The sequence below is a fragment of the Microplitis mediator genome, chromosome 2 (assembly GCF_029852145.1).
Source record: "Microplitis mediator isolate UGA2020A chromosome 2, iyMicMedi2.1, whole genome shotgun sequence".
NCBI lineage: Eukaryota > Metazoa > Arthropoda > Insecta > Hymenoptera > Braconidae > Microplitis > Microplitis mediator.
The window spans coordinates 8,783,848-8,809,935 of record NC_079970.1 but is presented as its reverse complement, the minus strand read 5'-3'; the positions used below and the strand labels follow the sequence as shown (position 1 = coordinate 8,809,935).

Genomic DNA, 26,088 nt, shown 5'->3' with positions numbered 1-26,088 from the left:
AATCAGGATAAAATTTTAGTCGGGAATTTCTTGTTAAGAATTTTTTAGCTTTCAAAAACAGTGGTACACACCCATGTAGGAGCCGCCAGAGTTGAACGACAGGACCCTACTTAGCCCAACACTGGGGAACCTAGTTTTGGCAATGATTATTACCGGGGCTTGGGCCAAGACTGGGTAACCTCTAGCCTTGTCCATTCAATGGTAACCCAGGCTTGGGCCAAGGTAGAATTACCCAAGTTTGGCTATACATATGGTTTAATAAGTAGATCATATAAATGTATCAGTTGAACATTAGTAGGTTCGTCCAGTAGCTACCGTTCGGACCCAGCAATCAGAAGAACGGCAGTTCGCGCCCAGAGCCCAGCAGAATTTTCACCGAGTTTTTTTCACATCATTTACTTCCTTTAGATAGTTTAAATGTTAATGATCACAAATTCTACGAGGTTAATAACAATAAAATTTTTTTTTGATTAAATTTATTCGTTTCCTCGAGGCATGGGCAAGGTCTGGCAAAAAAGTCAGGGCCAGGACTGGCAACCAAGCATGGCCAGGTCTAGCAACCAAGTCTGGCCTAATGTTATCATTCCAGAGTTCTACCAAGGCTGGACCAAGGCTGGCTTACAAGCTTGGGCCAAGCCTGCGGCAAACCTGTGCCCGTCATACTTTCTTCTCTGGGCAGGCATTGGTCCGATTTTAATATTCTATAAACAACAAAATATATAATATCATTCAATGAGAAGGATCGACCGCTTTTCAACACTGTAAATCGAAGTGTTTTAGTTTGAAACACCTACGTGTTTTATTGCCATTTAAATACATTGTATTTACTTTCTAAACGTTTGCAAGTGTTTATATTATAGAGTGACTACAATGTATTTAAATGGCAATAAAACACTTAGGTGTTTTAAATGAAAACACTTCGATTTACAGTGTCACGTTATCGATCAGAATACAACTTTTTTTGAGCTTGGGGAGCTCTAAAACACCAAGGTTTTTTAAGCTCAAATATTTCGAAAACGTACAATTATGATGTTCTTGAGTTTTGTAAGCTTAAAAATAGTAGGGAGTTTAATTTGAGGTTTGGCCCACAGGGTTATGCGTTTTTCAGATTTTTTTCTTGTGCTTGGATTTATGTTTATTATTTTTTTATATGTTTTATATTACCTATTTATCAAACTGTCTCATCGTTACCTAAAATTTTTGAGTAATTTTTACTATAAAATTCTCTGCGAGCTGGCACAAAATTCATGTAGACTGGAGTTGTACACGTAATAAAGTAGAAAAAAGAGTCATAATAGCATAAAATATTTGAAAAACAATTTTGATGAAAATTAAAAATGTGATAAACTCGTTGACTCTTCAGGCCATATCCCAGAAAATTCTTATTGCCTAAGAAATCAAAGATCTTGGAAATGTTTATTATTAACAATAAGGTTTGAAGCTCTCAAGAGAAAAAAATATGTCAATTGAAGAATGCATTTCTACTTTAATAACCATAGTAACATTGAAGAATGGAATGGAAGAAATTACAAAACATCATAACGTCTAATCGAATCTATGCAGTATGCACATGAGTGAGTGAGGCGTGTCAGTGTTTCATGATGACGCCCAAGCGGAAGTTAATGCAACGTATGTAGATGTCGTGGAACGGCCATTTGCTTTGCACGGTTGATGTTTGCAACCTCATTTGTTAAATGTATACCTAGACATATATGTCCCCAATGTGCACATTTACTCTACGTGATCCTCATCAGTCATCACCTTGTATAATTCCTAAATATACATAATGAATGAGCGTATCGATGCTTGCAAGTCAAGTGAATATGACTATATGCTTTGCAGGTTGATAAAACACAGTTTTCATAATAATAAATAATTTTTGTAGAATGCGATCGGATTTTATAACTACCTTTGGGAAAAATTTTAACAATAAAAATTATTGTAGCATATTAAACAAAAGAATGTGAACGTTATTCGAATTTAAATTCTGAACTTGTATTGAAAAATTTCGTATCACCTGTTATACTTTTTTGATGGTACATTCTCCAATAACTATGAGTTTGAGAGGGATGGAAATAATTAAATCAGTAGCGGAAGGTGTGTTAGATATGTTTTCACAATTAAAATAAAGGTTGTAAATAATAAGTCCAACAGAAAAATTTTATGATGTGTTTTTACAAGGATTTGAAATTATTGTTACACATGGGTAGTTCATGCACGATTACGCGAAATGCGTGGCAAAAATAACATACGTGTTGGAGTTTCGCGCTACTGCTCCTAAATTGCTTTAAATTATTAGCTTCTTTTATTTTCGGTCTGTCATACACAACACGCATACGTGGTTCCATTTATTTTCTATCATTTTATATTTGTATAGGTATACAAAATACACATAAAATACTATAGTATACCGTACATATAATACTCGCACAATAAATTTGTGCCTTGTGAAGGCTCACGTGCGGTAGTGTCAAGCGCACATCACTCCGATTCCGGTTTCAACAACAGCCAACGTGTCAGTTAATTTTTAGATGTCTTTTAGTGTCAGACAAACCGACTTGGTTTCCTGTTTCAATCACTTACTTCCTCTTATATTTTTCTTTTGTCTACTGTTTCCTAAATAGCAATTATTTTACGGTATTTATTGTCAGCTACGGCAGCAGTATTAAGAAAAGTTTAAAGGAAGTAAAAGATTGCTATTTGATAAGCATTAATCTTTCAAAAAGTATTTGATCTTGTTATCGGCAAAAAATAACGAAAGCAAGAGGCGTACAGAAAGACATGTATGGAGAATGAAGATTGGAAGTTGCAGAGTACACGTGTGGCCGCATCTCTGAGTATCAATTAGACAGTATAAAAATTTTTTACATACACACACGACGTAAAACTCCATAATCGCTGGTGAATTCACGTGTGCACCAACTTATGGAGATGCATACACGTTTTAAGTCAACAATGTCCAGCACCAATTGTATAAGATATTTACCAACAGATATATATCTGAGTATATAAGGCTGAGTATATATATGTATATATAAAAGTAGTAGCGAGGCCGATCCACACGCTTTGCAGAGTCGTCCATTGTGTTGCCGGGTGGTACCAAGATGGCCGCCACCACGGATTGACTGCCGGCGACTGACAAAAAAAGTCAGCGGGTGACGACGCGGTCCCAAGGTGGTCCGCGACAATTAATAGCCGCGCGAGATCATTTTATGTTTTCATTTAGCCCGAAGCCAGTCTTCTCAACGTTATTTTCTTGTCTTTTATTTATTCATTTTATTTATCATTATTTATTTCTTATTTTTGCAGGTGTGGTTCTTGTCTCATTGCCAAAGTAACCGTTGACGAGTCAACGCCGCGAGAACACCACGACGATCGGTCAATCTTTAATGCCATTCTTATTGATTCATAAAAGAGGATCTCTCGAATCGTCTTTTAGATATTCACACCGTAAATTTTTTATTATAATAATAAAAACGTATACCTTTATTAACAAACCAGGTGATGTCTTCAATAATATAAAATCAACATATATATTAACCAATAATTTATAAATAATTATTATCGATTTCACATTTTATATCAGTATTTATAAATAATTTTAACTCAGTTTTATTAAATCTGCAATTAAATTTTAATTACCCAGATTTGTCGAGGACAATAAATTATTTTACATAATAAAAGACACAATTATTTTAGCATCATATACACCAAGAATAACAGCAACGACAGGTGCGTTGTCAGTAGTCACGTACCAGATCCAGTAGATCAGACCCTGTGATCCGACGCGCTCGCTTTTTTCACGCTGGTTTGACTTGTATGTTATGCGCGAGTCACGAATATTCTCCATGCTTCGATAACTTACCACTTGAAAGTCCGTAACAATCTTCAACGCCATCATAAAGATAAATCCTTAATTTTTATTTTATTTATTATTACCATATACAATCCTCGGAACATTTATGTAATTATTTCAAATAAATTTATATACAGTATAAAAATACATGAATGCGTTAATTTATTATTATATAAGTAAGGATATTAAATTTTTTGAACAATGTTACTGTAAAAGTTAAAAAATGAAAATTTTTTTATTTAAAAAAAAAGTTCTAATTTACTTTTTTTTTAATTTTAGAATCGCGGCACCATTGACACAGTACCTGGAACCGTTTACGCGATTAATTTATCTGGCAGTAAGAAAAATCAGACACAGCAAAGGATAGAAGTCTGCACATCTTCTTGTTCTGCCTTTGAGCTGTCCCGCTTTATTCTCGTTGGTGTTTTTCGTAGACTTCTGCGGCGCGATCCTACGCCAAGTATTTCTTTAGTTTTTGACTTGCCCACCGGATTTCGGGATAAGAAGAAAGCCAAAGAGAAAGATCACTTGGACGATCACGACCAAGACCATAAGACCAAGGCAAATAAGGCAAGTCTACGCTTGCGAAACTATACCAAGAAGAGGGTCTTTGGCGGTTGGTTCTCGCGTAGCGCCGGCGCCTATGTTTTTGCCCAACTCTTTCTTCCCCTCTTAAATTTTAGTATATATCGCTAGCCTCATCTGCATTCACTTCATTTACGTCTATTTCATCCATATCCTCATATACATTTTAATTTTCATTAAATCATTCTCATTGATAATAAATATTTTATATTTTACACCATCACATTAAATTATTTAATTTTAATTATGAACAAATTAAGTCGCTTATCAAATTAATTAGCTATATAAATAAATATTTATATATACTTATCCATGGTGATGATGAGTATATTTTAGTAGTATATATACAGTAAAAAAAAAAGCGTAGAGCATGCTATTTCAGAGAACAGCCACGAAAACCACGAATAAATACCCCTAGGCCTGGTGAGTATGTGAGTGCTTTGACAAAGTAGATCAGAAGCCGTTGATCGCCGGAAAACAGCGGTTGTGTCTGCGATGAACAGCATGTATATACACTTGATGGTCACTTAACGAGTAGAGCAAACGGTCACAAAACAACCGCCACTTTGCCTTTAGTGCATGGGCTCTTGCCACCAACAACAACACACGCTCACCTCAAAGAAAGTAAATTAATCGGGTTGTCCAAACTGTTGCCATAAGTCCACTCTATATCAAAGTGAATAAATGTCTGATGTACTTTATCGTATTTTCACGTTTTTAGTTGTCTTACTTTCATTGTACATACAATAAAAAACAATTTGACAATAAAAAACTCACTTGTTTACGTAAAAATGTCAACAAAAACTAAATGTATGTAGATCGTTAGTTAGTAGAACAGTATACTATAATATACCTCATATACTCTCTTAAAATGAATCAGTGAAAAGTGCTCCAATCAGTGAATATTCACTGCATAAGTTGTCCTACACTGATTGAATCAGTGATATACTTTTGGGACTGATTCGCAGTGAATATTCACTGATTTGCAGCACTTTTCACTGATTTATTTTAAGAGAGTATATTAATAATCCTCAAGAGGAAAGTCCGACGGGTCCAGGCTTGGCCCAAGTATATAAAACCTTGGGCTAAGCTTGTAAGCCAGCTTTGATAGAAGTCTGGAATGATAACACTGGGCCAGTCCTGGTTGCTAGACCTGTCCCATGCTTCGTTGCCAGACCTGGTCCATACATCGACGAAACAAATAACGGCCATGGGGCGATAAGAATATCGAATCGGCCCCAGAAAGGTATCGGGCTCATAATTTCAGGAAATGTTGGTACTCATAAGATATTTCGATGCTGCAAGTTTCAGATCTTTATCTATTACCGTTTCTGAATAAATCGAAAAATATTGAAAATCAGTAAAAATTGTTATTCTCAGTATCTTGTACTAGTGAAAACAGAATAAATTAGGAACACTCATATAAAAATAATTGTTCCTTATATAATGAACTCTAATCATAATTATAAACTTTATTTATAGCTATAATGATTAAATCAGTATAAAATACTATTGTTTATATAATTCAACTACGTTTTAGGGAATGTAAACTTTCCCGCTCAATTATTAGTTAATTCAGCAACCATAAGATGGCACTGTAATTAAAAACTAGTAACACTGTTTTCTATTGTCATGAAAACCCACCAGATCTGTAGATAACCTTAAAATTATTTACTGTTGACATTCTAAACAAGTATTGGTCGTACTTTTGTCTGTATTTGGACTTTACAATTGAAGAAAGAACAGTTGGTTTCAAAATATTGTGACCAAGTGATACAATCATTTGAGATAGATGTTTTACCTCAGTATTTTGGTTTTCGATCTGTGTCTCGAGATGATCTCATTCAAAATAGTTCATCACCACTTTTAAAAAGTTTGTTTGCTGATTGTAGTGATAAGCTATTCTTGATTTGCGATGGAACGTATGCTCGTCACTAAAAGAACTCGAGTAACGCATATCAAAGAAAGTCTTACTCTGGGCAGAAGAAAATACCGGTATGTAAGCCATTTACTATTTGTACGACAAATGGATACATAATAGATATGTGAGGGCCCTATCATGCCAATATGAATGACGCTACTATAATGAAAGACATTATCGATACTCCTGACGGTAATAGCAATCTACTGGAACCTGGTGATGTTTTTGTTGTTGATCGAGGATTTCGTGACGTTCGGACGCACTTGGAAGAAAGAGGTTATCAAGTATTGATGCCGGCATTGAAAGGCAAACGAGATCGTTTAACAGCTGCTGAATCTAATGCGTCAAGATATGTCACAAAAATTCGTTGGGCAGTCGAAGCAGTACACGGAATGCTGAAACAAAAATACGATCTACTTGACCAAAAATTCGACAGTAAAATGTTACCCAGAGTCAGTAATTTTTATAGAATTGCATCATTTCTTTACAATCTGTACAACAAACGTCTAACTTCTGATGCAGAGTATTCGCATGAAATTGTTGAAATGATAAAATCTCTGAACAATACTGATAATACATTAGCTGAAGAAGTAGACAGAAATGGTTGGCAGAAAAAAAAACTCCCATTTGAAATAATTCTGTCTAGTGATTTGACAGATTTTCCAGAAATGACCGAAAAAGACTTGAAACTTTTATTTACGGGTTCCTATCAATATAAACAAGCAATATCATATTTAGCAGAGACGATGGATGAATCAGATAATATGACTATTCAGTTTGTCAGAGATAAAACCAATATATTGAAGGGTCAAGTACAATCTCGCCATTATTGTTAGAAAAAGGCTTACAGATGTTTTATTGAATATAAACCAAATGCAATGGGGTAGAGTGGAATATCAAGATATAGCTGCGAATGCGCTAATGGACTGAGGACAGTTAGTTGTTGTTTGCAGGTAGCTGCAATAATTTTTTACCTGGCGCAAGGACGATATTTGGCTAAAATCCCCAGACCAACAGCAATACTTAATACTTTATTCAATAAAGACAATATCACCACTGTAATTGATGAAGACAGCGACGAGAACTAGTCACAAATTCATAAGAAGATTTTTATCATTATCAGATTAATATAATTGATACATTTTTTAATAGTTTATAATTAAATATTAATATTGAAGTTATTGAATAAAGAACAATTATTTTTACATGCACTCTAAAACCAAGTGTGTAGTCAAAATTAACACACTTGCAAAATAACATGAAACGCCATAAGCAATCTATAGATTTTTAACACACCGTGAAACGTGTTTTAAGTGACTACAAAAAACTATAGTTTTGTTTAAGGCCCTTAAACATAGAACACATTTAATGTGTGTTAAAATAATACACTTGTAACACACTTGGTTTTAGAGTGTGAGTGTTCCTAATTTATTCTGTTGTTTTCACTAGTACAGTAATCGCAAAAGTTCTGTATTTTAATAAAGTTCTGTATTTTAAATTTTGGCTTTCCTCCTGCATTGCAAATAAAATTTTTGAGCTAAAAAAATAATTCGTAAGCCAAAGTTTTTTTTTCTGTGTGTGTAATGATGTATATCAGTATCATCGTCCCCTCTTTGAATTATGTATGACAGTGCATAATTTGATTAATAAATGCTGATATGATCATGTATAGTCAGATCTGTTGGGTCTATAGTCGTTTAAAATCTGATGTAAGCTTTTTTTTCACAGGAAAAAACAAAATACACGTATATAATTTACACTTTACGTTCTCGTATATTATATAGTGAAAATAAAATTAAAGGATGTCACAATCGTCACCATTTCCTCTGACATAATTCCAAGGTATTCAGCACTGATGACGACGATTCGGTAAGTGTCGGTTGCAATCAAAGAAAAGACGTTGCACGACGAAGACGTATGTCGCCCACAGTCAGTCGTTAGTGGATAATACTTAGCGCAGAAAGAGGAGGAGATGGTGGAAGGAAACAGTAGTCCCTTGAGGCTCTGACAAGTGTGAGTGTCGACGCGGACCGATGGATGTCAAGGAGGATTTAAGAGACTTATGTGGTCGCTAAAGGAAGGTGCACCTTCCTTAGTATATAGGTATAAGATGGTTCTACCGAGCGTGAAGAATCGCCAGAGAGGCGGTCGTAATGTCGCGCCACCAGTGGATACGCACGCGAGGATATCATGCTTGATACCACGCCAACGATCGCGTAACACGTTACGCTCGCTTGTATCAAGAGCCATCACTGAAATTACATACATTCGTAATGCTTCTCCAACGCTTCGCATGTACTCTTTTCAAAATTAATGTAATGTCAATTTTTTATTTTTATTTATTCCATCAAATTTTTAAACATACCTTTTATATTAATAAATATAAATATTAGTATTCAATAATTATATTTATTGAATTACATTTTTCTATTATCCACACATTATAGTAGAAAATAAAATTTTTCAACATCTTGCAAGCGTGAAATATTTTTTATATTTTACTGCAGGGGTATAACCGAAGCAAGTAGTAGGGATCGACCCTCAGGTAAAACAAAAAAAAAATAATAAATATTTCTAACTCTCATAAATTATCATAGAAAATTTATTATCAAAAATTATTTTTGTCTATACAAATATGAATAACAATAACAACTACGATTTTCAAATAGTATTTGTAGACCAACAAAACATTTTGCTGGATATCAAATCTTGTGATGGTAATTTTTACATATTTTATTATCTTACATCCTTTTTATTTTGTTTACTCTCTTTTTCATGCCATAAAAAATTTTATGTAAGAAATTACATAGTTATTGACGCGGATTATATCAAATTTCAGAGTAACATCAGTCGATGTGTTTCTTAATGAGAATATAAACACCGGTGAATTCCGCTTATTTATTATATTATTAGTTACACAACTTCTGTTTTATTAATTTTCCTACTGTTTCGTCAGCATGTATGTGTAGATGGATCGTGGTCCCCTTTTAAGTTTTCTGAAAAATATAAATATACACTATCCTTTTCTCCATATCCGGCGTAACGAGCCTAAAATTAATAGTCGTGGACGGTCGACAGGAAAATAGGTTCGACCATCGGTTTCCCTTGTTCTTCCTATACATCATTTTTTAATTTTTTCGTTCCGACCCAACGAGAATATAAAAGCGCACGCGCCGGTTAACTATAAATGAGGGACTTCAAAAAAAAATACATATACATATCTAATTATTTCTTATAATAGTTAATATAGAATAGCTATATACATAATTTTTAACTTCCTGCTATAAAAATATGAAATTTTCAAAAAAAAAGGAGTTATTGGTTTCGGTCCGATTTTCAAAAATCGAATTTTCATCAGATCCTGACGTTTTGATGTCTTAGGAAGCTATTCTATTTACGGGTGGACGTACGTATGTGTATGTGTGTTTAAACTAATTTTTGTCGTACGATATCTTTAAATACCCAATTGGAACAAATCAACCGATTTGAATGTACTTGGCGGCAATCGAAAGAGCTCATTAAGACTTAGATCTGATTAGATTTTGAAGTCGATCAGTTAAGTAGTTTACGAGTTATACGAAAAATACCTCAAAAAAAAAATTCTTTATTTTAATTTTTCGGACAAAAATTGCTTTTTTGGGGGGAAATGGTTTTTTTGGTCCAAATGTTTTTTTAACTCGAAGAAGTCAAAAACTTACGAGTAACAACGTTTTCAAGCTTTCTGACCTTGGAAACAGCGGGAAGTTTTGGTATCGGCCCATAAGGCCAACCGTTTTTCAGGTTTTATGTTTTTAGTTTAGACCGTTATTAGTAAGATTAATAGAAAATTTATAACGAAATATACATAGACAGAAAGAATTTCTTGATGGAAGAAATATTTGGCATTATGAATTAAAAAAACAAAATTTTCTTAGAACTAAAAAAATTTTTAATTTTATTCATAATGTAAAAAATTTCTTGAGACAAGTCGCAAAATTTTTCGCGCCAAGAAATCCATTTTTTCTGAGTATGTAAGACGATAAATTTCAATAAAGTTATGTATGATTTTATTTCTCTATTGAATATGGTCAAATTTAAAAAGGCGCATGCAACGTGTCTGAGGTTTTTTAATCCGTTAAAAAATGACGGCAAAATGTGGTGGGAATTGCGTGCACACGTCAAATTACATAATAGAGTATAATACAATAAAAGATAAAAAAAATCATATGTTGACGGATGTAAGAATAAAAACGTGGTAAAAATTAAAGCATAAAAAAATTTTAAAAACGACACTTGATTATAAACAAGATCGAATATATCAATAACAGGAAATTCTTTATATTTAGACATGTAGCACGTACGTCTTTGAAATCGGCAAGTCCAGTTAATGGTTTTGAAGTGTCTCACCATCTGCTGTTCGCGCTACTGAGCGGTCAACCGATATAACAATAATAATTCGTCCGGACTCTTGCGTGCCATAACAATTCATCCGACAATATATAAATATATAAATGTCTATTCTAGTGTCTCCTCTCTGTCCACAATGGCGCAATATGGCGTTGTGTGGTTTATTTGTAACGATAATGACAAGAGCAACAATAACCATCGCATGATATGTCCACAAATTCATAGTAAATGGAATCAATTTTTGTGGATACGTTACCATTGACGCCATAACCATCATGTGTAGATTCTAAATATACTTATAAAAGGATACGCAGAAGCTGATGTGTTAGAGTCTAACTATGTTACACGAATATTCCCGTATAATAATGCCTATAAGGATAATTACTATAATAATGACAAGAAAGCGTGGTGCATGACACAATGTCCCGACAATTTTATATGCCCTCGTCCTTTCTTATAAACCTCCTTTTTTTTTTCTCTCCATTTATGTATACTTACTTTTTCGAAATATTTCACTGTGACAATTCAAATAACTGATGTCTTTGACAAAAAACATTTTATATATTCGATCGTTTAATAACAATTGAAATTGCACGACAGGTGCATGGGACATGAGAAAATGTCATGGACCCAAAATCAAACAATTGATCTTTTGCAAATTTTTTTTTGTCATTTCTGTTATTCTTTTTTTAGGAAAAGAACAAAAAGAACAAGAAAGCATGTCCGGAGTCGACCGGACGGATGTGGTATCTTGAATATGTCATTGAGTTTGTTCACTTCCGTAAAAATTAAAAATGAACACTGGTCTTTGATTTCACGCCTTTAAAAAATAATAAATGCCAGTTACAGAAGTTAATATTACGCTAGGAGACAAAAGATGAGCAGGATACTTGAAGTTGTAAGGAAGTGTGGTGAACCTTTAAAAAAAGTTAAAAAATGAATCAAAGCGGCAATAATATATGAGAGTGCAAATGTATGTATTATATGTATATATATATTTTTTGTTGCATTGAAGTATCTTTTTGAAATATGTGAAGAAAAAGAAGAGGAAGTCTTTTGCTAATTCTGCGGTCATTATATCTACTACTTCAATTCTTTGAAGCTTGTCGAAATGGACGGTGGTAGTTTTCAAACTCACTTCCGGTTTGGTTTGTTGCCATATTATTTTACGCATGAAAAACGTATAATAAATTTTTCTATTAATGGAACAGAAAAAGAAAAATATTAACCAATTATCTTAATGACAACATATTATTCAATTTTTCGTTAACGATCTGGCTAAATTTATTTAGCTAAAAAAACACGAAATTTATTAACTATTTTTAATGTGAAATCTGAAATTTGGAAACCATTTACATATATGTTCTAGATTGTCCGCTGTCTACGTGCATGAGCTTGCAATATTGTAAATTAGCTTGAAGATATTTATTCAAATAAACTCTTCGAACTCGAAAATGTTTTTATGTGAAATTTTTTAACATTTTAGTTTATAAACTTTTCATACAGACATCTCTTGAATGATAATTTAACAGTTCTTAAATAGTTAAAAAGTTCTTGTGATAATCAAAAATGTTCATCAGGACTAACAACTACGTCATATCAATTACAAATACACTTTTATAGGACACGATTATACTTTTTCACAGCTTCACTTCAATACCTTAACCTTTTTTTATAGTACACGGAGAGAAAATTTTAATAACCGTTCCTAATAAATTTACGAAATATCGACCCATGTAACGTTATGGTAATGATTACTATAAATTATGGGCTATATAACAGTAATTTCTGGGAAAAGTTTCCATACCTATAGGAACAACTCTTATAATTACGGTAATAGTTCCTATACGGTAAAGTAACTGAACTATGGTAATAATTACCATACTCATGAGAATAGTTCCCATAATCATACTCTCTAAACATGAATTAGTGAATATTCACTTCTTTTCACTAATTCATGTTTAGAGAGTATAGGAATAGACCTTATATTCACATTGTAACGGTTACTAAGTACTTAAGGGAATAAACTCTATGTACATCATGGTAACCGTTCCTTTAATATTATGCTAATCGTTCCTCTACTACCATGTTAATCGTTCCCATAGTATTATGACAATGATTCCCATAGTTTATAGAAATCATTGCCATAATATTACAGTGATCGTTGCCATAATAATATGGTAGTGATTACGACAACATTTAAAAACTCCTTATATTATGGGAATCATAAATAATATATGGTAATCAGTACCATAATATTACAGCAATCGTTACCATAATATACGGTAATGGTTACTATAATATTATGATAATCATTAATATATTATATGGTCATTGTGACCATGATAGTGTGAAAACTATTACCATAATTCCATAGAAACTATTCTCGTATCTTATAAGAATGAAAACTATATAGATGGGAATGGTTACATTATTTATATGGGTACCGTTCCTATAATATGTATTTTAAAAAATTGCTTACCATACGTTATGGGAACCATTCCCATAATATATTGTAATTGTTACCATAAATTTCGCTCCGTGGATAACTTTTTTTTTTAACTAATTTTTGAATTTGATCTTTAATTATCTTTAATTATATATATATACTTTTTACGAATATAATAAAAAAGTAGTGATTTTCAAATCAATTAAGCGTGTCGAATGACATATCTTTCTTTTTATCATCGTTTATAATCATATCCAGCTCGTGCACGCATTTGAAATTCTCGCAGATAATTATAAAGTCATTTACGTCAATTGAAATATACATATATGCGTACGATCTTTTTCTTACTTTTTTTAAATCTTACACGAGCAAGTTCTTGTTATTTTATATACATATATTAATATTACATTCATCGTTTTTTTATTTTTTTAATACTTCTTATTTTTTCTCAGTTACTGCTCCGCAAAATCTGCATTTCACTCAGCTCGATCCGATCCCTACTCAATTATATATTCCAAGAATATTATTACATATTTATGTATATGAATATGTATATATAACAGTGACATGTTGACGAACATCACACTTGCATGCAAATTTTTATCATTTAACGTATTAATTAATCATAGAAATCATCATGTTAAACATTTATTTTAAATTTATCATAAGTATAAATATTTATTTTTTCGATACATGCAAAAATATATATAAGTAAAATGCGACTAACAAATGTATCAATTTCCTCTTTGAACTCTTTAATTACACACACAAGACCTGAACATATCTGTTTATGTATTATATAATTGTTAGTTTTGCAACCATCTATTTCTCTCAACGAACGGAAAACCCTCACTAAAACGCGGAAGGGCTTTCAACCTGCAATCGCGAGGCAAACAATGCGATCTGGACATATTGCCAGCCATCCGGGTTATTCTGATTTAAATTTTCACATTTTAACCTCGGTTTTCTGTCCATTTGTATCATAACACTTGTATCATATTTGTTTGAAATCGTACACCCGCATATATAACCATTCGCTGCAATAATAACTATAATTTAGTGATGGTTTATGTATATATATGTGGTGATGAAAAAATGTATACCCACAAGTTATGAACTATGTTTTGTTATTGATAATACTTTTATATTTATTTTTAATAAACAAATTCGCGATAAATGTCCCGTAAGTATTTCATGTAAAGAGTTTAACAAATAAAAATAAATATAAACATGGGTTCAACGTATGTCATAATAAAATATAGTAAAAATAATAAAGTATATGAAACAATTAAAAGAAAACAGAGATAAATTTTCTAATCAATTAAAATGTCTCCTATAAATTGTCATAATATTTCTTCCAGCATTTTATACTAACAATATACATTATGTTCTTTTATCCTCAACAATTGAATCAAACTAAACGTGTCTCTCATGACAGAAGAATAGAAATCTCCAAGTCTGTGCACCCACAATATAAAACGACATTTATGTAGCATCCGGACATAAGACACTACTCGAGAGGGTGTCAGATACATATACGCTGGCTCACTCTAACCCTAAGTTAACATCGCGGGGGTGGTCAATGATTTTCAATAGTTTATGTTTCGTAATCAAAAGTATCCGTATATGTTTGGATTAACATCAACATCATGACTTTTATTCACATACCTTAATATCTATCTCTCTATATATATATATTGTTAGTAATTACAGGGATTGGAAGTGTTTCATTGTCGTGTAGGCACGCGCATCATACGAGAGTTGGGTTTAAAATGAAAAAGTAATGACTTGTGACCGGAGATCATTTGGAGTGGCCATATCCACCAGTAAACACACAATAGCTATTGTTGACCGACACGGTCACGCTTCGCGGGGGAATGACGTTCGAGTTTTGGGGATCATTGATTTATTTTCTGTAGAAAATAATCCACAGTATTTCGTAATATATATATATATATATATATATATACGCGTGTGCGTATATATGTGTTAGCTCCCCCGCCTCTTGCTATGTGAAAGTATTTTATTATTTTGAAAAAATCTTTGATATAATAACTATATATAAGCTCATCAAAATATAGATTTTTTTTCGTTGGTATATTTTTCATTAAACTTTTCATTATATTATTATTTAGTATCTATATAAATAGTATAAATAGATATTCTCTAATGATGCGTTAAGAATGAGATAATAAGGAAAATGACTTGTGGGAAAATATAAAGAACAGATGAGTAAAAGGCCTAAATAACTTGTTATTAAAATATATACACACACACAACACACACTCATATATATATAGGATGATGTTGAAATGGTTGAGTAGAGTGAGTGACTGTTGGTCAGTGGAGACTCTGTCAGTGACTTGACTCGTTGGATCGGTTGGATCGGTCCCTATAGAAATACACAGGCGCCATCTTAGTCTGCATTCCATTGTTTTAGATGATTCATATGCGCGAGACCGGCCCTCAGCGCCGGCCACCTAATTTATTAGTTTGAATATCGAGTGAGTAAGGGAGAGAGAAGAGTCTTAAGGCCCTCGCTTCAGCGCAAAGACTAGCTGGGTGGCCAAGAACCGTCTCTTGTTTATACTCCTGTCCCAAGTCTCTTTCACTGCTCCTCCTACCATTTGTGTGTGCGTTGTCCACCTATCTTCCCTTGGTACCTATACAGTTCGATTTATACTTTTCAATATATGTTAAGTCGCTTATATTATGTGTCGCGCGAGATCACAGCAGTCATGTGAATTTATTTCACATTCCTATGGCAAAATTATTTTCCTTTCTCTTCTCTTCAATGAAATCCATTACGAATACACACTGTTCAAGTTTTTTGTTTCTCTTCTTCATTCACAATAATCTTGATTTACACCAGGTTACTCGTTAAAATCGATGAAACTTGATTTATTGTCATTTTTCTGCACTACACTACTCTCATCTCTGACATACACATATATATTTGTTTATTATCATCTCGTCTACACGTGTCATTTATTACATTCAATACGACGTGATTTATTAAGTTTATATTTTATTATATTTTATCCCAATTTTTTCGTTATATTCAAAGATATAGTAATTTCTTTGATATAACTTTGATACATCATAATGGCATTACTTGAACGTATAAATTATCAGATTTTAAATTCAACGTTTGTAATCATGCATCAAAAATATCTCTATCTTTAAAAATTTTTGTTGTTTAAACAGTCAGTACTCCAAGCAATCTTAATCAAGGCCTTGAAAAAAACAGCATATATAAATATAGTATTGTGCTTTATTTCATAAAGATATTTACTCAAGATTACCAAGATTGCTACTAAGGGTACCTTTAGCCATAACTCGTCAGAATTTGAGGTACTTCAATCAAATTGGAAAAAAAATTTTAAGCAGATTTATAGTTAAGAGAAATTTAACCCTTTAATACACATTTTACTATGCAGCTTACATAATATTCTAATAGCTGAATGTCATGCGCCTTTACCTTAAAAAAAAAGCAAAACAAATTGAAAATTAATCGTATTTGTCTTGCTTACTACTTATAAATGAACTAAGTTGAAATCCCGCAGTATTTTTAAATTCTCGCTAAGATAATTATAAATTTTCAAAAATTGAGGAAGTTATTGTTTCCACCCTAATTTTCGAAAATCGAATTTTCATCAGATGTCGATGTTTTGAGGTCCTACACGGAGAAAAATGTCGGCTCGAAACCTACTAATTTTTATTATGCTGTCGAATAAACTTGAAACAGGAAGGGAAGCATCCAAAAAATTATTATGCTCATACGATAAATTGTTATGCTGTATCACAATACTTACTACGCGCTAGAAACTTATCGATAAGCTTTAATAACAATTACTTTCATACACGGAGAGAAATTTATGGGAACCGTTCCTATTGCGTTTATGAAATATCATCCCATACCGTTATGGTAATGATTACTAGGAATTATGGGATATAGGCCTATACTTTCTGGTAGAAGTTCCCATAAGTATGGGAATAATTCCTATAATTATGGTAACAGTTCCCATATCGCATGTGAAAGAATTATGGCAATGATTACCATAATATTATGGTAATCGTTCCCATTATACTATGGTAAACGTTACTATAATATTACACGGAGAAAAAAATATTGTTCTGAGAAGTATACTGTATAGTTACAGTAACAATACGAAAAAGTTATCTACTAGATTGTTACTGCAACGATCTACTGTATCGTTCTGACAACAATACGGTAGATAGCTCTGAGACCTATACCGTATCGTTCTGAGCCCTATTCGACGTCACGTGCGTTGCAAATGATATGAGACGTTTAAAAATCTTTATCATTAATAAATAAATGATAAATCAATAATTTTGATTAAATAAAATAATTTATTTATTAAGCGTCTGCTAGCAACAATTATACCCGATACACAAAATAGACGCGAAAATGAATGCTTAAATAGGTTAGGTGGTGCCGTGTGAAGTGGCGACTACGAAAAGCCGTATAGGTCTCACAGCTATCTAATAGATAGTAACAGGAACGATGCGGTATTGTTACCATAAGTATACACATTGTTGTGGTAACGATCTACGAGTTGCTATACTTTAGATCGTTCGAGGAACAATATTTTTTTATCCGTCCTACAGTTCTAGAGCCGATTAGATTTTGAGGTCGATCGTATAAGTCGTTTCTGAGAAATCAATAAAAAACTAAAAAAAAAAAAAAATTTTTTTTTCGTAATTCGCCAATATTTTCGAGCCTACTTGATCAAATGATCTGAAATTTTCAGAAAAGTTGATGGCCAACAAGCTCTTTCGATTGCCGCCTTAACCATCCAAATCGGTTCATTAGTTAAAAAGTTACAAAGAGTTTACACACACACACACACACACACACACACACACATACAGACACTCGGACATCATTCTGAAAATAGTCAGAATAGCTTCCTAGGATGAAATTTCGATTTTCGCAAATCGGGGTGAAAACAATAACTTCCCAATTTTTCGAAAATCGTCGATTTTCTTAGCGAGAAGTTGAAAAAATATCATGCTAAACAAAAGGTTATCGTGATTCAAAGAAAATTATCTTCAGTCAAGAGAATTTTAAAGAAAACGAAGTACGTTTATTGAAATTAATTTTATTTCAAATATTTCCATTTGAAAATTTTTTTTTTCGAGTTTGCACAGTTGTTATTTTGCACGGACAAAAACGGCTAATTACCCGGAGATTAGCAGCACTGGATTTTTAAAACTCAGGAACTCCTAGTGGTGGAGTGAATGCGGAGTGAATCCGGATTTAATTTCAATCCGAATTCACTCCCGATTTTTTACAGCGTACTGACACCGATATTGTGTGTAACTCAGGATGGAGCACGATTTCAGACAGCGGGCGATGTCAGCCAACTTTACCCTGGTCTGAAATGTTTTTGTTTCATCCCTTGTTACACAATATACTATTTTTTTATATACATTCAGTGTTAAAGGAAAAAAAACGGTGAAGAAATGAATATTAAAAAAAGTATATAATTATTTGGTGTTGTTAAAATAATAAACTTCGGTTAAAAAAATTTTTTTTTTTACTAAACTGGTAGCATTTATTTTAGCTTTCTTATAATTCTGATTAACAAAGCTGATTTGAAATGACTTAAAATGATTTGAACTCGAATTAGATAAAATATCTCAAATAATTTTTAAATAATTTCTCTTATGGAGATTTAACATTGGAAATCATTTCAAATCATCTTCTTTAATCGGGGAAAGTACATAGCTTGACAGTTAATATTTGTAAATTAATTATTCAACATAAAACATGAGTGTTGCAGGTTTAAACTTTCGGATTTTTCAACAATATTTTATTTTATTTAACCCTACGGAAGTGGATGATATGGCTCGTATTTCATGCAAGTGCCTTGAGCAATGGATGAACTACAAACGTAATCGGCACAACCGCAACTATAGCCAGCCGCAGAATGACACTATTAAGAAAACAAAAATTAATTATTTTAATAATTTCATTGCTCATTGATAAAATATCTTTTTGTTTTTATTTTACCCTGATAAAACCACAATAAAAAAAAAATCAGTTCTACGAAAATTTGAAAAATTACCAAGCTTTACACCACAAATTAATTTTGAGCTTTTTATGGGTTTTTAATAAGTCGCTGTAATTTTCAAAATTTTAAATTTACGTACTCGCGTCATTAGGTTATTTTGTAGAGGTTGAAATAGCCTACAAATAACGTCCTGTGACGCGAATTCCTAAATTCAAAATTTGAAAACTTACAGGTCTTCAAACTGAAAAATCAACAAAACTACATTTCACATTATTTTCTAGACTGTTAGATAAAAAAAACCCTGCCACTTTTTCGATGATTCCATTTGTAAATATGTTAAAAAAATTCAATTTTTGTTCAACAATCAAATTTAAATTCAACAATTAAATTGAAATTATCTGTCGTAGCTTAAAGTTTGTTACTTTTTTTTTACTACATAATAATTATTACTTACCCAATGCCCTTCGCAATTTGCTTCAACTGCACTAGCATAGAAGCCAATAAATAAAATAATTGATAACAACAAAGTAAATTTGGTCATTTTTGTTTTTTTTTCTGAAAAAATATTAAAAAATCCTTAAATTAAATATCACATTTAAACTGCTAAGATTACTTAAAAATATAATGATACTTTTACTCTTAACCTTTCGATACTCGCGTCCACTTGCCCGACGATTTTCATCGCGCGGCGAGCACTGTGCCGCCCATTATGCTAAAGGAAATGCGACGTTGCCAAATTATAATGCTATAATGAATTATTTCTAACAGTAACAACAGTAAGTTTGGCAACGTGGTCACAAAAATTGAATCGACGATTTAACTCGCATAACAAGCACTGTGCCGCTTTTTCACATTCTTGTAATACATAAATAGGGGAGGGAGGGGCAAAAGGGGGGTACTTAAGGAAATACCAAGTTTTCGAGGACTTAAATACTAGTCTAGTCGACAAGTTGAAAATCGTCCAAAATAGAGATACTGCTCTTAAAATTAGGTGCGATAGCTCATTGGATCCGGAATGACGCCTAGAAAAATGTTCTCAAAACGTGTATTAGCACGTAAAAAATTGCAAAAGTTATAAACAATTAAAGATGAAAAAATGAAGGTATTTCGTTTTTTGCCAATATTTCATAGACTATTAATATTTAAGAAATCTAACAAAAAGATTCTTAAAGAGGAGGAAATTTCCAATAAAAAACTCTTGCTCCCCGGATTTCTATCTCCATTATTTAAAATTTTAATTTAACGATGAAAATGGATCTCCGCGCGACATTTTTAGGTTGCGCGCGCGGCGTTAAAAGCGAGTAGACACGTTGATTAATTTATTTAAAGTATTAAATATTTTTTTTTTAATTTGAAAAAATTATGGTGTATTCTGAACACTTTAAATAATTTATTCCCGTTGAAAATTTTACTTAAAATTAATTTTTCAACAAATTGAACGATTGTTAACTAACAAAATTTTCTCGAACTTACGTCTTCATTGTAAATGAGAAAAAATGTTTAAATAATTGTCGTATAAATTTTTCGCTTCGTGAAGCCTTTCTTACATACATACTCAACAAGATCACGCCATAAAAGTTAAAAAAATATTCATACTTTGTTTATAATAATTTTTGTACTTGAACAAAAACTGAAAAATCCAAGTAATGTTAAAAAATTTTTTTTTTTCTTAATCATCATATTATCGTTTTTTTATTCATACAAGATATTAATTGAATTGCAAAAAAAATTTTTTACGCCATTTGTTGATAAATTTTTTATAAACAAATTGATTATTTCAATATTTTAAAAAAAATTTTTTTCACAAATTCATTATACAGCAAATATTATGATTTTTAAATATCGTTTTTTAAATATTTCTATTGCTTAAATAATTAGTTAAGAAATTATTTTTTTTCTAAAAATCATAATTGACAGTCCTCTATAAAGTAACAAAAAAATAAAATTTTTTTACCAACAATTCCATTGTTTATTAACTTACCAATTTGTTATAAACAAATTGTTAACTTTGTTATATTTTTTTTCTAAAACTTATAAAATAAACAAAAACAACCACATATAATAAAGTATGGCTGCTTCATTTGTCTACTAAAAAACTAATATAACTTTTAAACTACTAGAGGTACGAAAATGAACATTCTAGACGATTTTATGAAAGATTAAACGATCTTTCAAATGAGCTATTAAAAAAATTTTTAGTTACTGCTAATCTTCTGTTATGCGCATTTGTTTATAAAAACTTATATTTTTTTCGATGCTTGTCGAACTCTCGTGGTTTCTAACTAGTAAGAGAACCGTAACACCGAAAAAACGGCATTTAACTTTTTAAAAAATACACAACAATAGATTAGCAGTAACTAAAAATTCTTTTAATAGCTCATTTGAAAGATCGTTTAATCTTTCATAAAATCGTCTAGAATGTTCATTTTCGTACCTCTAGTAGTTTAAAAGTTATATTAGTTTTTTAGTAGACAAATGAAGCAGCCATACTTTATTATATGTGGTTGTTTTTGTTTATTTTATAAGTTTTAGAAAAAAAATATAACAAAGTTAACAATTTGTTTATAACAAATTGGTAAGTTAATAAACAATGGAATTGTTGGTAAAAAAATTTTATTTTTTTGTTACTTTATAGAGGACTGTCAATTATGATTTTTAGAAAAAAAATAATTTCTTAACTAATTATTTAAGCAATAGAAATATTTAAAAAACGATATTTAAAAATCATAATATTTGCTGTATAATGAATTTGTGAAAAAAATTTTTTTTAAAATATTGAAATAATCAATTTGTTTATAAAAAATTTATCAACAAATGGCGTAAAAAATTTTTTTTGCAATTCAATTAATATCTTGTATGAATAAAAAAACGATAATATGATGATTAAGAAAAAAAAAAATTTTTTAACATTACTTGGATTTTTCAGTTTTTGTTCAAGTACAAAAATTATTATAAACAAAGTATGAATATTTTTTTAACTTTTATGGCGTGATCTTGTTGAGTATGTATGTAAGAAAGGCTTCACGAAGCGAAAAATTTATACGACAATTATTTAAACATTTTTTCTCATTTACAATGAAGACGTAAGTTCGAGAAAATTTTGTTAGTTAACAATCGTTCAATTTGTTGAAAAATTAATTTTAAGTAAAATTTTCAACGGGAATAAATTATTTAAAGTGTTCAGAATACACCATAATTTTTTCAAATTAAAAAAAAAATATTTAATACTTTAAATAAATTAATCAACGTGTCTACTCGCTTTTAACGCCGCGCGCGCAACCTAAAAATGTCGCGCGGAGATCCATTTTCATCGTTAAATTAAAATTTTAAATAATGGAGATAGAAATCCGGGGAGCAAGAGTTTTTTATTGGAAATTTCCTCCTCTTTAAGAATCTTTTTGTTAGATTTCTTAAATATTAATAGTCTATGAAATATTGGCAAAAAACGAAATACCTTCATTTTTTCATCTTTAATTGTTTATAACTTTTGCAATTTTTTACGTGCTAATACACGTTTTGAGAACATTTTTCTAGGCGTCATTCCGGATCCAATGAGCTATCGCACCTAATTTTAAGAGCAGTATCTCTATTTTGGACGATTTTCAACTTGTCGACTAGACTATACGCTAAATCTTTTTTTTTTAATGATATTCGAAGTAAATAGAAGAAATTTTCAGTTACCGTTGAAAAGAATAATTTTTCATTTCTACGGGCAAAGTGGGGTACCCCCTAAAAAAGGTGAAAAAAAAAAATTTCTGGATTTTAAACGAATTTGATTAAGTTGAATTTTTTTTAAAGTAATTTACATGAAGAAAAATTATATTTTACATGTTTATTGGATACAAAAGAAGAAAAAAAATTTTTAATAGTTTTTATCATAAAACAAACGTCATTAATATTTTTCAACTGACAATTGATTTTTGAAAAAGTTTACCGAAAAAAATTCAAAGTAACGCTTAATTATATTTACGGAAGTGATTTTGGAATGTTTAAAAACCATTTAAAATATAAAAGTTTTTTTTATCAAATTTTGGAGGTACCCCGTTTTGCCTACCCTACCCCCTTTTGCCCCCCCCCCCCCCTTCCCCTATACTTTTTTTATATTTAAAATGGATATTTATCAATTATAATCATGTTTAACAAAAATATAAATTTCAAAAAGAGAATTGGTTAAGTTTAAAGTCACAAATACCTATACAGTAATTTTTATTGCAATTTTAGTCAAATAGGCGGCATCACGCTCATAGCGCGAGTAACGAAAGGTTAATCAAAATAGTTTATAATGTAGAAGCATAGAAGTATTTGAGACAAAAATTTTTGATCTAATGAAATTACAATTTATCAAAATTATAATTTAAAATTATTTACCTAGGTATGAACTAATGATGCGAGTACTTGCAAGTCAGGCAGATAACTGAGTGGTAAATTTATTGTAAATAACCGTGATATTTATAGTCATAGTATGGTTATGTATTTTATCAAGTTTGCACATTTGTTACCCTGATCTCTAACTCTTTGCTGAACAAACAGAAATTACGTCACATATTCCTTGACAGTGACCCTTGAACTAGTGACTTTTATAAATCTAGTGTGATGTAACTACCGGAACTTTTCCAGTGTAATTTTATTTAGTGATCGGGGATTGCTCTCTTGTATCGCGAATTCATGCATACCGAAAGAATATCCAAAACATACCTGGTACTTGATTGTCCCGCTTAAGGAAAAAAAACGATAGATTCTCATAGCTGTATGTATAAAGCCTATAGCTATAGCTTTATGGTAGCCTAAACTATGTGTTAATCATGATATGAAACTAAATAAAAATATCATGCTAAACAAAAGGTTATCGTGATTCGAAGAGAATTATCTTTAGTCAAGAGAATTTTTAAGAAAACGAAGAACGTTTATTAAATATAATTTTATTTCAAATATTTCCATTGGAAAAATTTTTAACTTCCCGCTAAGAAAATCGACGATTTTCGAAAAATTCGGGAAGTTATTGTTTTCACCCCGATTTTCGAAAATCGAAATTTCATCAGATATCGACGTTTTGAGGTCTTAAGAATTATTCTGACTATTTTCAGAACGATGTCCGAGTGTCTGTACGTGTGTGTGTGTGTGTGTGTGTGTGTGTGTGTGTGTGTGTGTGTGTGTGTGTGTGTGTGTGTGTGTGTGTGTGTGTGTGTGTGTGTGTGTGTGTGTGTGTGTAACTAATGAACCGATTTGGATGGTTAAGGCGGCAATCGAAAGAGCTTGTTGGCCATCAACTTTTCTGAAAATTTCAGATCATTTGATCAAGTAAACTCGAAAATATTAGCGAATTACGAAAAAAAAAATTTTTTTTTTTTAGTTTTTTACTGATTTCTCAGAAACGAACTATACGATCGATTTCAAAATCTAATCAGCTCTAGAACTTAATAAAACACGTCGATTGCCGCAAAGAACGTCTCAATCAGATAATCCGTTCGAAAGATATCGTCGACGAAAAAAATAGTAGAAAACGGTTTTTTGCAAATATCGTCGAAACGACTGAACTAATCATTCACCAAATTTTATCAGCTCTATAGGCCTCAATAGAACGCGCTGATTGCCACCTCAACCGTCTCAATCGGATAATCCGTTCGAGAGATATCGTCGACGAAAGAATGGAAAAAAATAATTTTTTTTTCGTTTTTCGCGACTATTTCGGAAACTATCGAATCGATCAATTCCAAAATCTATTCAGCTCTAGAACTCGATAAAATCATTCGATTGCTGCCAAGAACGTCCCAATCAGATAATCCGTTCGAGAGACATCGTCGACGGAATAATAAATGTTTAATCAATATCGGCTTTTATCATTGAATAACATAATAATTACTGAACAAAATTACTCAAAACTAATATGTTTTTCTTTATATAAGTCATTGGAAGTGATTGCCTAAAAATCGACATGTTCGCTCGTATCAGGACATACTTACACGATATAGATACAACATATCACGTAAATACTTATTTTTGAGCTAATTATTGAACATAATTGTGAACAAATATAAAAAACGCTCATTCATTCATTATTTAAGATTCTAAATTTGTAAACTTTAACAGAAAACGTAACCCTTTTGAGCTTGAAAAGCTCATAAAAAAAGGAAGCAAAGGTATTTTCGAGCTCTAAGAGCTCGAAAACAGCGGGAAGTTTGGGGGCTGGCCTGCAGGGCCAACCGATGCCCAGATTTTTGTAAGTAATTTACATGAAGAAAAATTATATTTTACATGATAATTGGATACAATGGAAGAAAAACAAATTTTTAATAGTTTTTATCATAAAACAAAAGTCATAAACATTTTTCGATGAACCCTCGATTTTTAAAAAAGTTTAACAAAAAAAATTGTAAATAATTTTCAATTATAGGGGAAGGGGGGGCAAAACGGGGTACCTAAGGAAATACTAAGTTTTCGAGGACTAAAATACGCTAAATCTTTTTGTTTTTAGTGATATTCGAGGTAAATAGACAAAATTTTTAGCTGCCGTTGAAAAATAAAATTTTAATTTTGGCGGGCAAAACGGGGTACCTTAAAAAAAAGTTGAAAAAAAAAAATTTCTGAAAATTGATCAAATTTTATTACTTGAATCTTTTATATGTAATATACATAAAGAAAAATTACATTTCACATCATTGGTGGACACGAAGGCAAAAAAAAAATTTTTGTAGGGCAGAGAGGCCTCCCTCCAAAAAATGATATTTTTTTTTTTTTTTTTTTTTAAATTGTTTTCATTATTAAGAATGTATTTCTTTCTCTTGACAACTATTTTTGGTTTTATAATACTCAAGAAAATTTTTTTCAAGTGTAATAAATCGTTTCCCCTCGA

At 31.4% G+C, this 26,088-nt stretch overlaps 1 long non-coding RNA gene across 1 annotated transcript; it reads right to left on the bottom strand.

Moving 5' to 3' along the window:
• Nucleotides 1-18,752: 18,752 nt before the first annotated feature.
• LOC130663466 (uncharacterized) lies at nt 18,753-23,758 on the bottom strand. The gene is made up of 3 exons (XR_008989197.1): nt 23,607-23,758; nt 19,693-19,793; nt 18,753-19,160 (listed from the first exon to the last, which is right to left on the bottom strand). It is a non-coding gene; the product is annotated as an uncharacterized LOC130663466 (long non-coding RNA).
• Between the last annotated feature and the right edge of the window lie 2,330 nt (nt 23,759-26,088).